At 43.0% G+C, this 16,918-nt stretch overlaps 1 protein-coding gene across 6 annotated transcripts in view; it reads right to left on the reverse strand.

The window, feature by feature from the left end:
• The window catches only part of HIVEP3 (HIVEP zinc finger 3), a 497,332-nt gene that overhangs the window by 377,010 nt on the left and 103,404 nt on the right, over positions 1-16,918 (reverse strand). For 4 of the 6 annotated variants that reach the window (XM_057500091.1, XM_036892764.2, XM_036892761.2 and 1 more), the window contains one exon: positions 12,583-12,694. The exons of 1 other annotated variant lie outside the window; for it this stretch is intronic. The gene's annotated coding sequence lies outside the window, so the exon portion shown is untranslated. Of the gene's footprint in view, positions 1-12,582; positions 12,695-14,096; positions 14,220-16,918 lie in introns of those variants that run through there. One more of the 6 variants, XM_036892763.2, reaches the window with a different exon arrangement.

Here is a 16,918-nt window from a genome sequence, read left to right on the forward strand (position 1 = left end):
TCTGTAATTTTCTTTTTTTGTGGTGTCTTTGCCTGGTTTCAGTATTAGAGTGATGCTGGCCTCATAGAATGGGTTTGGAAGTATGTGCTCTTCTTCTACTCTTTGGAAAACTTTGAGGATGGGTATAAGGTCTTCACTAAATGTTTGATAAAATTCAGCAGTGTAGCCATCTGTTCCAGGAGTTTTGTTGTTAGGTAGTTTTTTGATTATCAGTTTGATTTTGTTGCTAGTAATTGGTCTGTTCAGATTTTCTGTTTCTTCCTTGGTCAGCCTTGGAAGGTTGTATTTTTCTAGAAAGTTGTCCACTTCTTCTAGGTTATCCAGTTTGTTAGCATATTATTTTTCATAGTACTCTCTTATAATTCTTTGTATTTTTGTGGTGTCTGTGTGATTTTTCCTTTCTCATTTCTGATTCTTTTTATGTGTGTAGACTCTCTTTTTTTCTTGAAAAGTCTGTCTAGGGGTTTATCTATTTTGTTTATTTTCTCAAAGAACAAGCTCTTGCTTTCATTGATTCTTTCTATTGTTTTATTCTTCTCAATTTTATTTATTTCTACTCTAATCTTTATTATGTCCCTCCTTCTACTGATTTGGGGCCTCATTTGTTCTTCTATTTCTAATTTCATTTCATTGTGAGTTTAGACTGTTTATATGGGATTGTTCTTCTTTCCTTAGGTAGGCCTGTATTGCAATATACTTCCCTCTTAGCATGGCCTTCACTGTGTCCCACAGATTTTGGAGTGTTGATTTATTGTCATTTGTCTTCATATATTGCTTGATCTGTTTTTATTTGGTCATTGATCCATTGATTATTTAGGAGCATGTTGTGAAGCCTCTATATGTTTGTGGGATTTTTTGTTTTCTTTGTGTAATTTATTTCTTGTTTCATGCCTTTGTGGTCTGAGAAACTGGTTGGTACAATTTCAATCTTTTTGAATTTACTGAGGCTCTTTTTTTAGCCTAGCATATGATCTATTCTTGAAAGTGTTCCATGTGCACTTGAGAAGAATGTGTATTCTGCTGCTTTTGGGAGTAGGGTTCTGTAGATGTCTGTTAAGTCCATCTGTTTTAATGTGTTGTTCAGTGCCTCTGTGCCCTTACTCATTTTCTGTCTGGTTGATTTGTCCTTTGGAGTGAGTGGAGTTTTGAAGTCTCCTAAAATGAATGCATTGCATTTCTATTTATGCTTTTAATTCTGTTAGTATTTGTTTCACATATGTAGGTTCTCCTGTGTTAGGTGCTATAGATGTGTATAATAGTTATATCTTCCTGTTGGATTGACCCCTTTATCATTATGTCATGTCCTTCTTTATCTCTTCTTACTTTCTTTGTTTTGAAGTATATTTTGTCAGATACAAGCACTGCAACTCCTGCTTTTTTCTCCCTATTAGTTCCATGAAATATCTTTTCTCCATCCCTTCACTTTTAGTCTGTGTATGTCTTTGGGTTTAAAGTGAGTCTCTTGTAGGCAGCATATAGATGGGTCTTGTTTTTTCACCCATTCAGTGACTCTATGTCTTTTGATTGGTGCATTCAGACCATTTACATTAAGGGTGTCAATAGGTATGTACTTATTGTCATTGCAGGCCTTAGATTCGTGGTTAACAAAGGTTCAAGGTTAACTTCCTTACTATCTAAGAGTTTAACTTAACTCACTTAGTATGCTATTACAAACAATCTAAAGGTTCTTTTCTCCTCCTTTTTCTTCCTCCCCCATTCTTTATATATTAGGTATCATATTCTGTACTCTTTGTTTATCCCGTGACTGACTTTGGAGGTAGATGATTTAATTTTGCATTTGCTTAGTAATTAACTGTTCTACTTCCTTTACTGTGGTTTTATTACCTCTGGTGACAGCTATTAAACCTTAGGAATGCTTCCATCTATAGCAGTCCTTCCAAAATACACTGTAGAGATTGTTTGTGGGAGGCAAATTCTGTCAGCTTTTGCTTATCTGGAAATTGTTTAACCCCTCCTTCAAATTTAAATGATAATCTTGCCAGATAAAGTATTCTTGGTTCAAGCCCCTTCTGCTTCATTGCATTAAACACACCATGCATTAAATACTCCCTTCTGGCCTGTAAGGTTTCTGCTGAGAAGTCTGATGATAGCCTGATGGGCTTTCCTTTGTATGCGATCTTATTTCTCTCTCTGGCTGCTTTTAATAGTCTGTCCATATCCTTGATCTTTGCCATTTTAATTATTATATGTCTTGGTGTTGTCTTCCTTGTGTCCCTTGTGTTGGGAGATCTGTGCACCTCCATTGACTGAAGACTATCTCCTTCCCCAGATTAGGGGAGTTTTCGGCAATTACCTCCTCAAAGACACTTTCTATCCCTTTTTCTCTCTCTCGTTCTTCTTGTACCCCTATGATACAAATATTGTTCCATTCAGATTGGTCACACAGTTCTCTCGATATTCTTTCATTCTTTGAGATCCTTTTTTCTCTCTGTGCCTCAGCTTCTTTGTACTCCTCTAATTTCTATTTCATTTATCATCTCCTCTACTGTATCTATTCTGCTTTTAAAACCTTCCATTGTATGTTTCGTTTCTGATACTGTGTTCCGTAATGATTGGATCTCTGACTGGAAATCATTCCTGAGTTCTTTAATATTTTTCTGTACCTCCATGAGCATGTTTATGATTTTTATTTTGAAATCTCTTTCAGGAAGATTCATGAGATTGGTTTCATTTGATTCTTTTTCTGGTGTATTTACAATTTTGCTTTGAACCAGGTTCCTTTGACGTTTCATATGTGTATGTGGCACCCTCTAGTGCCCAGAAGTTCTACTCTCTGGAGCTGCTCAGCCCCTGGAGCAATGTTGGGGGTTGCAGGGGAGTGGTATTCATGCCTGGGGGAAGGAAAGAGCTGTTTCCTGCTTCCTGGCTGCTATGCCTGTCTCCACGGTCAGAACCAGTGGGCTGAGGATACAGGAACCCTCTATGCTTTGCTATTGTAGTTGCTGTAGATGGGGCTTCCTTCTGGCTGGGCTGATGCCAGGACAGGGTTTGCCAATTTGCAAGCCAGATGCAGGCTGGCCGGGAGGAAGGCAAAGCAGACTGCATATCATGGTGGGGGACCTTGGAGCTGTGTAGCCAGCCAGGGGGATGGAGCACCTGAAGATCGTTAAAGTTCCCAACCTGTTGGGCAGAGTGCACCCAGACAATTTTATTTACCTGTCCTTTCTCCTGAGCAGTAAGCTCTGTGCAATCCTTAACCCTTTGGCAGCCCTCTCAGTTTAGGAAGTCTCTCAGACTGCCCACCCAGATCAGTTGGATATGGATCCCTGTTTTCCACAGGCAGCTGGAATCTCAGTCTCTCCAGGTATTCCACCTGTCTTAGCTTTCTAACCCCACTAATCACCAGAGCACCAGAGCACCAGGTTCATGCTCCAGAGCAGATCTCCAGGGCTAGATGTTCAGCAGTTCCAGGCCTCTGTTCCCTCCCCACTCTGTTTCTATTCCTCCTGGCCATAAGCTGGGGTTGGGGAAGGGCTTGGATAGCACCGGGTCACGTCCTTGGTATGTTACCCTGTTCCATGAGGTCTGTTCTTTTCTCCAGGTGTATGCAGTCTGGGCAGAGTGCACCCAGACAATTTTATTTACCTGTCCTTTCTCCTGAGCAGTAAGCTCTGTGCAATCCTTAACCCTTCTTTCCTGTTGCTCTTTCAGGATTAGTTGTATTAATTATATTTTTGTATTATATGTGGTTTTAGGAGGAGGTCTCTGTCTCACCTCTCATGCTGCCGTCTTTAATCCTCAGTTTTCAAACTACTCAATTTTTAAATAAAGGGACAAAAGACTTGAAAAGTCACTTCACACACACAAAAAAGAAAATCAAAAAGACCAAAAGCATATCACAAGACTCTGAACCTCTTTAGTAATCAAATATATAAAAATTAAAACTAGAGAAGATATTGCACACACACAAGACCAGCAAAAATTTCTGACAATATCCAACAAAATATAAAGTCTTAGCACAGATACAGAGCAAAGGGAATGATTACAGACCACTGTTGGGTATAGAAATGCATTGGTTAAATGCAATGAAAATTAATTTTTGTATGGAAATGAAATTCACACAACATAATGGAAATTAATTTTGAACTATTTTAGAAGCATTAAAGATGCCCATAGTCTGGGACCAGTAATTCCACTCCTATGTATATTCCCTACGCAAACTCACATGCATGCTCACCAGGGGACCAAATGCTGCTGATGTTGACAGCAATGTTATTTACAGTAGCAGAAAAACCTGGAAATAACTTAAATGTTTGTTAACAATAAAATAGATAAACTGAAATACACTCATTTAATGAGAATACTATAGTTCAGCAAAATGGAAAAATTTCAGCTACACTCAACAACATGAACTAATCTAAGAGTGAAATATTTAACAACCAGTTGGCACAGGGACTGTCCAGTCAGAAGGGGTCCCAAATGTAGTGTTGGAGCTGGGTCCCAAGATCCCCCTGCCTGGCCAGAAGTAATTCCTTTAGGAAGGTGAAGAGACTTGAAAAGGTCTCAGGAAAGCACACAAGGGAATGTTGGGGAGTCAGATAAGCAGCAAGTTACCAGCAACTGATATGGAAATACTTCAGTCGTTTGCCAACCAGTGCAGCCTTCTGCTATGCATGGGCTAACTATGACATCAGAACATAGGATACAAACAGTATGATTCCATTTATATGAAGTTCACAAACATGCATAACTAAACAAGATAGTGTTTAGGGCTGCAAACATCAGGGGTAAGACAATAAAGAAAAGCAGAGGGAAAAGAGACAGAAATGTCCAGAAAATGATTATCCCTGAAAAGGGAGAAGACAGAAGAAGACAGAAGGTACCACCCTTCAGAGGTGAAGAGTAACATTCTTTTTCTTAAATTGGCTGGTGAGTACATGAGCATTGGTCACTTTATCATTCTTTATAACTTTATATACAATCTGTAAGTGTTCTTTTGTATCTAGTGGCTATTCAATTAAAATTATTTAAAAAGAAGTTCATAAGGAAAAATTTAATATGAAACTTATAACAAATTGCTGTGGCTCCTGCCACATCTACTCTAGTTGCTTGGCAGAGATGATCTTCTCCACTGTAACTGGGGTTCTCTTATATCTACTTAAAATTCTAAAAGCTTCTACACAAAACACTCCAGAAACATTCTTGCAAGAATCTTTCCAATAAGGTGCATCAAGGCCCAACCTCCAGAGTACATTCTGTTCTGGCTCTTTTAATATAATCATAATCACAATGGTTTTATTGGTGGTTTTTTTTTAATCTGAAATCTCAAATTTTGATATTTTAAAACTTGGGCATTTAAAAAAATTTTTTAATGGAGCAAATGACTACATTCTGTCTCTCTTGCCTAAATTTCAATGGTGGAGGTCTCATTTTAAGTCCTTTACCATACTCTTCAGCTGTGTGATGCCCCAATTCTTTTTATAGAGATTTGCTGACAATCAAGAGAAGTTTCTCAGAGTATTTTAAGTGTATATTGTGGGCCAGGGAGCCAGGTGGGGGAGGTCGGGGTAGTTGCACACATGTGCAATTTTTTATCAACTCCAGCAAATGCTTGACATTTGTAGATTGAACATTCACTTATTCGGTCACTTGTGAATCCCAAATAGCCATGTCACATGGCAATCATCCTTTTTGTGAAGCACAAGTGTGAACTGTGCATTGCAAAGCTACAGCACAAGAACAAGTCTCTTAGCTAGAGGGGGAGCCCTGTCAAGATGCCAATCCCAGGATGCCACCAGGAAAAAAGAAACTCTCTGGAAATGAGAGAAATTTTATTTCCTTGAGTGCAAGTTGAAAAGGCAAATAATTGGTGGGCTGTAAATAATCATGGGAAGCTCTCCTTTCTGTACAGAAACCTGATTCAGAAGGAAGTCAAGAGCCAATGCAAATATTTATGCATTTGTAACTTTGGGGATTTGCCAAGAGTTTGAGATGTATCCATAGAGAATGTCAAGGGTCTACTGTATTGAGTCTTGATTGAGGAGCCTTTCAGAATTCTTCTACTAAAGTTAAATCAGTTCATTTTTATCAGGGCTCCTCTGATCTTAAGACAGCTTCAGTGTCTCCCACTGAGCCTGCAGTGAACGACTGAATAGACTAACTTTGGTGACAACTCAGCAGACCAAGTGTGGGTAAAACTGTAGTATTTCCAGAATATCTCGCCTGGCTTTGGTACATCTGCATATCAACAGGCGTTCAGAGGTGGAGAGAAGTATGGCTTTAGTGCATTTACTTCTTTCCTCAGGGGTGGAGAAATTCATCTCCATATCATTGGGTGATTACCTGGGCAACAGAGGGCTTATCTGTACCTGAGAGGTGAAGGGAAGGGTCGGTGTGGTTGCTGCTTGAGCAGAGAAGAAAGACGGCCTGGGGCTGCAGTTTGTGAGCAATAAACGGGTTTTAAACTTTATTTCTCCCTTTGACTGATTTTGGTTTTTAGAGGTATTTTGCCCTGGGATTTCTTCTCCCCAGACTTACAATTGCTAAAAGTCAGCAGGGTTCCTGTAAACCCGAAACCTGTCATAATGGGTGCGACCTTTGGGAGGGCCACCCCTAGAAATGATGGGAAGAAGTGGCGCTCACACTGAGGGACATGTGTCTCCACTCGTGTGGTCGTGGAGGCGCCACCACCACTGCTGGCCACACCGACCCCGGCCCGTGGCCCAAGCCTAAAGCTACTGCTTCTGCCACTGCTGCTGCTCTTGCTGCTGGCCAGAGCCTGGCCACAACCATAGAAAGGAGCAGAGGTCTGGGTCACCTTGAAGCAACTGGCTGCTGTGTACCACACCTTGCTGGCTACAGAACCCATAGCCGGACTAGCTCCGACCAAGGTAAAAACCTCCTATCCCATCGCGAGGTGGGTGTGAGACCGGACCCGAAGGCCATGGAGTGGCGTGGCACAGACACCTCAAAAGACAATATGGGCCCATTGGTGTGGCTTGTCTTTCACCTTTGAAGAAGTCAGCCGAGTCCGGAAGGAGTGCCCTGCACGTTGTGCAGATCAGCAAACCACCAAGTGGGGCCTAGAGCATCTCTCTGCAGCCTATGGTCAGTAGCCGGTTACTGAGAGCGATCGAGGTACCCACTTTATTGGACATGTGTTGCAAGGATGAGTGCAGCAATTAGGAGTAAAATGGATGTGGCCCTGAACATTTCAACACATGGATCGGTGATGGCTGGCTCTTCTGGCACCTTGGGGAAAAGGCCTGGAAGCTAGCCTTCTGTGTATTCCTGTAATAACAGCAAATTGGCCCCCAACAATCACGATTATTTGCTTCTACGGTCTTTGTGTCCTGGATGCACCCCCTGGCTGCAGCTGCCGTGTGATGGCTGGAATGGATGAGCTTTGGACTTAATCTGCATGGGACTCTGAACCTAGCTGAATCCTCTGGCTTGAGAATTATGATTGTGTTGCTGTTGTCAAGAAAATTATGTTTAAAGAGAGGCTTGACTTTGTCTAATGTTTGGTAAAAGTTTTGTGAGCAATCTAGCATGATTGTTAGGAATGAGTAAACAAGTGTTAAAACGTATTTTGTGCTTAGTGAGAAATTGTGCTGTAAAGTGCATTTACTTAATCTGCATAGGCTGAATCCTCTGGCTTGAGGATTATCAGGATTTTATTGCTGTTGCTATTGCATGTTACTAGATTGGTCGGAAGAAGGGGATCGAGTAAATTGTAAGGTGAGATTTCTGGAGGGGTGGATTGTGGGTAAAATTGTAGTATTTCCAGAATATCTCGCCTGGCTTTGGTACATCTGCATATTAACAGGCGTTTAGAGGTGGAGAGAAGTATGGCTTTAGTGCATTTGCATCTTTCCTCTGGGGTGGAGAAGTTCATCTCCATATCAATGGGTGATTACCTGGGCAACAGAGGGCTTATCTGTACCTGAGAGGTGGAGGGGGAGGTTTGGTGTGGTTGAGGCTTGAGCAGAGAAGAAAGACGGCCTGGGACTGCAGTTGGTGAGCAATAAACAGGTTTTAAACTTTGTTTCTCCCTTTGACTGATTTTGGTTTTTAGAGGTATTTTGCCCCAGGATTTCCTTTCCCTGGACTTACACCAAGCATGTCATGTATTTATAACACTGCTTTTATCTTCTTCATCTCTTTCTATTATTTGTTGATCAGATTTCTTTAGATCCCAGTCATGCTTGCATTACTCATTTTTGAAAAGTTGGCCCTGAATCCCAATTCAAGAACCCACGGATGTTCCGAGTTCCCAGTTTCTGAGACTAACTTCCCTATGCTTCTCTCCCCAAATCCGCAGTATTCTCCGTTCATCTCTATGCTCAGTTAGATGTAAGCTCCACCCTTCTTTCTTCATAAGAATGCCCCACCACACCTGGTATTTTGCAACACTTAGTAATGAAAAGAGGAATCGTAGCACTCACAAGGCTTTTAACAACAGGCCAAAGCACATATTCCCAAATGTGACCCTGCGGAAGTGTCACCTTTCTACTCTAGAAGGTGTGATTCAATCATATCCCACCACCAACCCCTACTTCCTCTGCCTTCCAAGCTCCTTCTAAAGGATTTCAGAAGATATCCTGGTCTCCATCTTATTGTATCAGTAGCACTTTGTTTACATATATGGATGTACACATATACGTATGCATTGAATTTAAAAATACTTCTTAAAAGGTGTCAGCATTCCTTTTCCTCTACTTTTGTTTTTCCTGTAGCCTTTGTTTAGGCTACAGGGTTTAGTAAGCTGTAACTAAGCAAATCATCAGAGGCTCAAGCAAGCTTAGCACTGTTCATGTAATGCAGACATCCTTCCAGTTTGGGACACAATATCTGAATTGTGTAAACACCGCAGTTTAGCATGAAGGTGTTGCGGTACCATCTCAAACTAGTTTTTCTGATGAGTTTTTTAAAAGCACAGCGGTGGTCGTGGGTCCACATTCCCTTCACTGACGTAAGAAACGCATGCCAAACTCTCCTGCTTTGTCTTTTCTAGTGGGGTCTTTTCCAGTTAATGCCAGCACTCAAGTCTCCAAGTTGGAAGGCTCTATGTGTGTCTCTGATCACCACAGTACAGGCTGAGGGTCCCATGTCTCCTTCCTAGCATTTTCTGTAGCATCAAATGTTAGAATCTAAGTACTACTGACACCAGCATAATAGTTCTCTGCTAAATTTCAGCAAAAGATCATAAAGTTCTCAATTAATTTCAACAGAAAGGCTTTATAGTTATAATTTTGATCAGTAAGCTCCTGGCTGTCAAAAAACCCCAGAAGTGCTGTTGTACTGCATAAATGCAGTTTTTTCCTTTTAAGCAATGTTTTTCCTTTAATGCAATGTTAACTAAATTATTGGGGTTATACTTCAAATTCTCAAGCCTTCTGAAATGGGACACATAAAAGTCATTTAAACTGTTCTTGATGCACAGAGGTCATTATGAGCATCAATTATGCTACAAAACAGAGTTCTGAAGACCCATGAAAATATATAAAATGTCACTGAATTGCTTATATTAAATACTTATACAGTCCTAAAATGCTATGCTTTGAATTCCTGTGCCTTTCAGCTTTCATTGTAAGTTATTTTAGCTTTTCCATTTCTTACATTACTAGTACTTCTTACTGATACTTGACAAAAGAACTTTAATAACCCTTGTATAGTATTTTATCAATCTCTTCCAATTTGCTAGGTATATTCGGCAAACTAATAACTAACCCTCTCAGAACTTTATGTAATTGAAGAGTCCTGGAAAAGAGTATGAAATTTTCTGCAGTGATCAAAATACATGTTTATGGACTTAACGACATCTCTCTTGGTTCACCGCTTAGGTCCCAACTGGGTAAGTGAAATTGTGTAAATGTGAGTTCCAGACTGTTGTGCCATTATCCTAACACACTTCAGCCACAGAGCACTTGTTACTTTTTAGCCCATCTCCTTTTCTTCTCATACTATGTTGGTGGGCTTGGTAAGGCTATGATGATTATGCCCACTCTACAGATGAAGAATAACATTGATTGTGGGCTTTGGCAAATCTGGCCAGAAACACCAGTGCTTGCTGTTCATGTAGCCAGTGTCTCTGGCCCTGCCTGCCCGGTGCATCTGTAAAGTTGTAAATATGTTCTCACTCCACCAGAAATGGAATGAAGAACAGCACATCAGGGCCTCCTTGACGGACAGTGTGGAGAGCAGAAAAGAACCTGAAAGACATCAGGGAACTACAGAGTAGGAAGTGAGCAACAAGTTAAAAGCTATCCAGTTGTCACACAGCTTTCTTAATCTTATCTTTCATCAAGCTGGGGCCTGGAATCTGCCAGGACTTCAGACTAAATGCATTTTCTTCTTGACTGTACCTTTCACACACTAAATGCCTCAATGGCTCACTTGACAAGGACCAAAGACAGCACACACTTCTCTACTCCAAGGTGGCCGGCTGCCACTGAAACACAGTGGGTGGAGACAGTTCAGTTCTACAGCGGTGCCAGCTGAGCACATCTTGATCCACTGCCGTGGTGTACACCCTTGTACTTGGCCCTTAAAGCAGGCCTGCAAGGGTGTTGAGGGTAAAGAATAATCTTAGCCTGAAGGGGCCAGACTTCACCAAATTAACAATCCGCCCAGCAGCCCTAAGGGGCATAATAAAAGGCTTCAATGGGACAAGTCATGTCTTGCGGGTGCCTTAACTAAGCAGAGTGAGTGGGGAGAAAGGAGAGAGAGCTAAGTATTGCACATACACTTTCCCTTCCGGCCTGCAGATAGGGACAGCTGTTCTCCTACCTTGCAAAAAAAAATCCCTCAATATTTTAATGCAAGAATGTTCAGGGCCTTCAGTCTCTGCAAGTCATTGTGGTTTTAAAGAGCATATGTTAAGCAGCTCAGCCAGCATCAGCGGTCTGCTCTTCAGCACCACAATGTAGCCCAACCCCAGAGCAAAACTGAAACCCTAGGCTGGGCAGAAACTCTTCCCCTCAGGGAAGCATGAAGAACAGCTGGGACTGAAAACAAGTTAGCCTAAAACAGGCTGTCACCGTGGATTCAGGACTCACGTCTCCCATTCAGTCAGGAATTCAGTGATTCCAACCCTCTCCAGGGTTCAAGAGGGGTGAAATGACCAAATGAAAGTTCAGACAATCAATGACTGGCTGGAAGGGATGTGGGAAGAATTTCAGATCAACACCAACCCAAGGCTAATTCCACCCTGTCGCCAATGGACATGTGGTCTTTGCACGTCTGTTCTTCATATAGTTGCTCAAATTATTCCCCCACTTCCCCACATTCTCCCTGCCCCCAGCATACACATAGTTACATAAAAACATCTTAAACGTGGGACCCAACTTCTTCAGTCCGGGGGAGGACCAGGATTGGTGCGGGAGCTGTTCAGACTCTCGGTCTGATCATTAGTTGAGGTTACATAATCACACAAACAGGGGCTGGAGAACGTTCCGTGGAGAAGAGTTCAGCGCACACCTCATTCTTTCCCGGCTCCCCTCCCCCCATACCCAGAAAGCAAGCCAGTTTAACACAGCTGAAGCACCTGCTGTGGCTGGAGGGGGCGGAGGGACCTGGCTGCTGCGGTTTCAGTGTCAAGGGCTGCCAGAAACTTGAGGGTGCGCGCTAGAAAGAGCGCCAAGGTGCTGTTCACCCAGCGACCAGACCCCTCAGAGCTCCTGCCTGTCACCACTGCCCCCAAACTTCAAGGGAGGGGCAAGCCACATAGTAGTCCTGACCTGCCAATATAAACCAAAGCAGCCGCGTTCAAGGAACCCAGCGCTTGGCCTCCAAGTTCCTCTGCACCATTCCCGTCCAAGTCTACCCGGGTTCAGGTGACCCGCCACGCTCAGGAGTCCTCAGGCAGCCCGTACCATCTCATCAGGGGCCTTTCAGCACCTTCAGGGTTTCTAATTGTCAAAGACCGTAAAATGTGGGGCATAAGGAGGAGAGGGGGCACCCGCTCTGCTAGCGGCAAGGCAAGAATCCCTGAGAGGGCACGAGTTTGTTTTTCGTTTTGTTCTGTTTGGAGCGGAAGGAGGCTGTGATTTTGCTTTAGAAACATTGTGGGTTGCAGGACTAGGATAAGCGGGAGAAGGGAAAGACCTCCTTTCTGCCTCGGCACCCGGCACCGTCCCAATCTCATTTAGGGCAACCGAGCCCGCTCGGGGCGGCCTGCACAATCCCGAGCAGCAGCAGAAAGGCAGGTGCAGCAGGAGGCGATGCAGTCGCCCACAGCTGAGGCTCATTAGAGGGCTGGCCGCCAGTGCGCCGGTGCCGAGCCGGCGGCGAGCGGGCGAGCGAGCGGGGAGCGCGCGGCGCGCAGGGGGTTACACCGCCGTCGCCGGTGGCGGACACGCGGGGGTCACTGGAGACTCGCCGCTCCCCCCGCACCAGGCCGCGCAGCCGGCGCAGCCCACCGAGGGCACCGCAGGCCGGGCAGCCCCCCACCCGCTGGCCCTGCGCCTCCGCTACCGGACACCTTGCCCAAGAAAGGCAACCACAAGATGGAATCGCAGCGCGCTATTCCGCGTTCCCGTGGCGGCCGCAGGCAAAACCACAATAAATAAAATATAGCGCAAGGAATCCATCCGTCCAATAAAAATCCAGAGTCCCTACCTTCGGCCTTGGGATGGCAAACTGGTCCTGTGTTCTCTGACCCACGGTTCCAGCCCCTTCTTCATGAATTAATCCGGTCAGTCAGCATTTTGTGCATTTTTTTCATGAACACCTGTTTCAAGTAAGGGGTAAAAATCTTATTGAAAGAATTGTCCTTGAATAATAAACTGTGCATACATATGTCCATCCAGGCATGCATGTGTGTTTGTGTACACACATATGCACACGGAATATACATGTACATTAAAGCACCAAACTAGGCAGTTGGATAATGGGAGAGTCGGCTGGTTGTGAGCATGCTCGCGCCGGGAACAGATCCACCCTCTGTTATTCCTCTGAATAAATATAAATCACGATCAGAAACCCAAACAGTAGCATCCCTCTTGAATTCCTGCTGCTGAAAAACACGGAATAAATTCAGCCCGCAGACACAGAATCTAATCAGCAGCTGTTTTCTGAATTCAGAGCCAACCCATGCCTCGCCTGTCTTTTCCACTATGAGTCCAGACCTTTTTTTGAAAGGGGTTTTAACCTTTTAAAGATACAGTACACCAATTATCACTTCTGAATAGCTATTACTCCAAGCGCAGGAAGACAGTCTCATGCCTAAAGCCACAGGGCAGTTTTGCACTCAGTGATAATGATTTCACTTATCGGTGCCTTAAAATATATATATATATATATATGTACAGAGACAGAGAAAATGCAAATGTAAGGCATAAAACTAGACACTATTGCAGTGATGAGCTCCTCAGTAAGTTATCAGCATGTTATGTAAACACTAATTCCTCACTTCTGAACACACATGTTCACAGGGTCAGACAATGCAGAGGATGCTTGTCAGCAGGCTGTCACCACTCATGAGCCCCTAAGTTCTGCTAAAGGACCAGGAAGCCTGCCAACGTGGCTGAAGCAAGTGGGAATATCTGCCACTTCAGAGTTAACCACAGGGCACTCCTGGCCCCATCCTGCCCTACACCCTCAGGTGCCATGTCCTCAAACTAAAGAATCGTTGTGGCGCTACTTCTAAACTATAATGTAATCTAGGACCAGATCTTGTTCCAAGACAACTTTTTTTTCAACCAGAATCTGGAATCCAAACTACCACCTGAAACTGTAGAATTTCTAATGATTCAGACTTAGGCTCTTCTTCAAGTTTTCGCTAAAGCAATGGCTTTATTTTTCCTTTCCTTTTTGTTTTCAGGGCTCAGCTGGGCATGGAGGTAGGAAAACAGGGTGAGGGAGGTAAACAACTTCGAGCCACACACACCCACTTTTTTTTTTAATATTCATCAAGTGCTTTTGCCACCCAGATGGCACTCTAGTTTTGCTTGGGCTTTTAAAGATACCTCTTTAAAGTAGAAAAGAAACCAAAACTACTAACCTCACTTATTGATCCCAAAGGAAAGGAAATGCCTTTCACAGTTCTTTTCACCCCGGGTGCCCCAGACCTTCCAAACAGCACCAGCTGCTTCTCCTCTGGTTCCCACCCAGCAGCAGTGGGAGCAGCTTACCTGAAGGGCAACCCTGGTGTCCTACAGCCACTCCCAGGCCATGTCCCTCTAGCCCTAACATCAGAGTGCATGCCTTCCCTTGGCAAACCACTGATACCAGCACACTGTTACCCTCCCACCTCATCACAGACGCTGCATGTGCTGCCCACTCCCAGACACACACACCAAACCCTCTCCCTCCCTCTTTCCCTCTCTCCCTCCCTCTGTCCCTCCCCCCTCCTTCCATGGCTCTTTAGCAGAAAATTATCATATTTCATGTGTCATCGCACTAACTAGCTGGGCCTGTCACTGATTGGCTGGGCAATGGCAACCGGAAATGTCACCAGCCACACAGCTTGGAGCTGGCTCTCCCGTGGCCACAACCGACCTGAGCCCAGAAGGCTCTGTGATAAGGCGCAGACCTACCACAGGGGGCCTGTCACTCCTCTCACTGGTCCAGCGCCACGCCCTCTCCCAGCCTCCCTCTTTGCCCAGCCCTGGGGGAGGGGACAGCCAGGCGATGTGGAGTGCGTCTCCATCGACGCTGGGAGCTAGAGCTGCCTCCATCTGCAGGGAGAGAGGGAGCCGCTGCAATTCCTGTTCTCCCCAGCATGTAAGGGAAGAAACTAAAGATGCCTCCATTTGGTTTTAAAGATTTGGAGAGCATGTTCCTGACAAAAACAGTCTCTCACACTCAAAAAAATATATATATATATCAGTAAGGCTGGGTGAAAACAAGATTTTTTAATCTCAGGAGTTTATCTACTGCTGCTCTGCTGCTCTTCATTTCTCATCTAACATCATATGCACTGAGGTGTCATAATTATGACATCGCAGGGCTGCCAGGGAATCTGAAGCCAATTCAATCCATCCTCCTCCCTTAAACAGAAGGGCTCTTAACCTTCTAGAAAACTCACCAGAGAAGGCAGCTTCTTAACGTGGCTTTACAATGCCTTGTGATGCCCCACAATTTTTTAAGAGTTAAGTGGTCTTTGTAGCGACTGACTGTGGCTATAATTTACGCTGAGTCCTCCTGCCATATCTTTGGCAGATGTAAGTGACCCACCATTTGTGTCACCTCATTCAGTGCTCCCAACTAAATTAAACCCCATCTCTCTGGACCTTTTTGTAAAAGTTGTTTCTCAAACCTTTAATTATGCTCTTTTATTCTTTAGACTTTAGAGAAAAGCCTCCCAGAGCTATGTGAAACTGAAAGGTCATTTGGCCCAGATGCCCATGTGATGCTTCATTCCCCTCTTCTATTTCCACTGTGGGGCTTCTGGTTTCTGGGATGGTAAACTGGCCTCAATATTTAGCCCCTCCCATTCCTAAAACAAAACAAACAAACAAAAACCACTTATTTGACCAAAAATCAGTGGCAGTGCTGGGAACCAGAGAAAGAGGCTATCAATAAAGCTGACATTTTGAAGAATATGGGGAAGATATAAAGTAGATGGGATGTGGGTGAGCAAAAGCTGATTAGTGCTGATAAGCTCAGGATTCTGCACAGATCCCCTAAGAAGAAAGTACATAGGTCTCCAGAAAAGGGTTCTGGAAAAGGGTCTGGAAAGCTCAGAAGAGCAGAGATTGGGTGAAGGTTATGGACATCAGTTCAGAAGCAAAATTAAAGGACATCAGGAACTAGGCTGGTTCCCTCCACAAGGAATGGCAGTTATCTACAGCATCTTTGGAATGTGGGAAGTTTGTCCCCAGTAGGGATATTGGGTATTGAATGGGGCAAGACCCCAGCTCATTTGGGAATACCATTAAAAAAATGAAAAATATTTAATCAGATAAGATATAAGATGTAACAGAGAGATCCAGAATATCCAAAATCAGTCTTATTTAATAAGAGTTCCAGAAGACAACATTGTTAATGAAGAAGACAATCATTGGTAATGATTAATAAAATCAAGGAAGAAATAGAAGAACATTTCCTTGAAGAAAGACTTTAGGCCTTAGAGCATATGGGTTTAGTGAGTACTATGTAGCAGGATTACTGAAATAATACACAATAACAGATGCAGTAATGTAGTATGATATTCCAAAAACAAAAAGAAACAACTATAAGCTTCCTGATAGGAGAAAAAGATTGGGCTGTTTAAAAGAAAAAAAAAATCAGACTGACATCATACTTCTCATCTGCAACATAACACTAAAAGACAATGGCACGATTTTTATAGAATTCTGAGAAAATATTATTTTAACTCAGGAATGGCACAAGCTGCCAAACTATAATTTCTCTCATATGGGATGACAAAAGAAAGGCAGGTTTGAAGACACAGATGTGTCATCTAAATATCCTTCATCAAATTAGAAAAAAACAACAAAAGATCACTTAAAAATCTATTCTAACCAAGGGAAAAATAAGCCAGAATAAGGAACTCAAGAAAGGAGAAGAGATATTACATAAGAAAATGTAATGAGGAATACAGCCAATAAAAATGTATGGTTAAATATAAAAATGATTGATAATATGGTTGTAAAGTTTAACTGTAGAAAGAATTTTTGAAATATAAATAGGCAGATAGATAATCTGGAATGAAACTAGAGATGGGTAAGTAAAATCACCAGAATAAAAAATAGGATGATAGGGTTATTATGGAAGGCAGACAATTATAATTCCACCTACCTCCTCTTTTCCCAAGACCACATTAAAGTGACAGTAAGGAATTTTTTTTATGTTGAAATACACAATAACAAAGAAAACAGCAGAAGAGCCATTAGCCAATAAAATTGAAAAAGGAGAGAGGGGGACTGATATCAACAATAAATATATACTTTATGCTACAGTAAAAAAAAAACAGAATAGCACAATTTCAGAAACCTACAAAATGGAACTG

Source organism: Manis pentadactyla, chromosome 4 (assembly GCF_030020395.1).
Source record: "Manis pentadactyla isolate mManPen7 chromosome 4, mManPen7.hap1, whole genome shotgun sequence".
Taxonomy (NCBI): Eukaryota; Metazoa; Chordata; class Mammalia; order Pholidota; family Manidae; genus Manis; species Manis pentadactyla.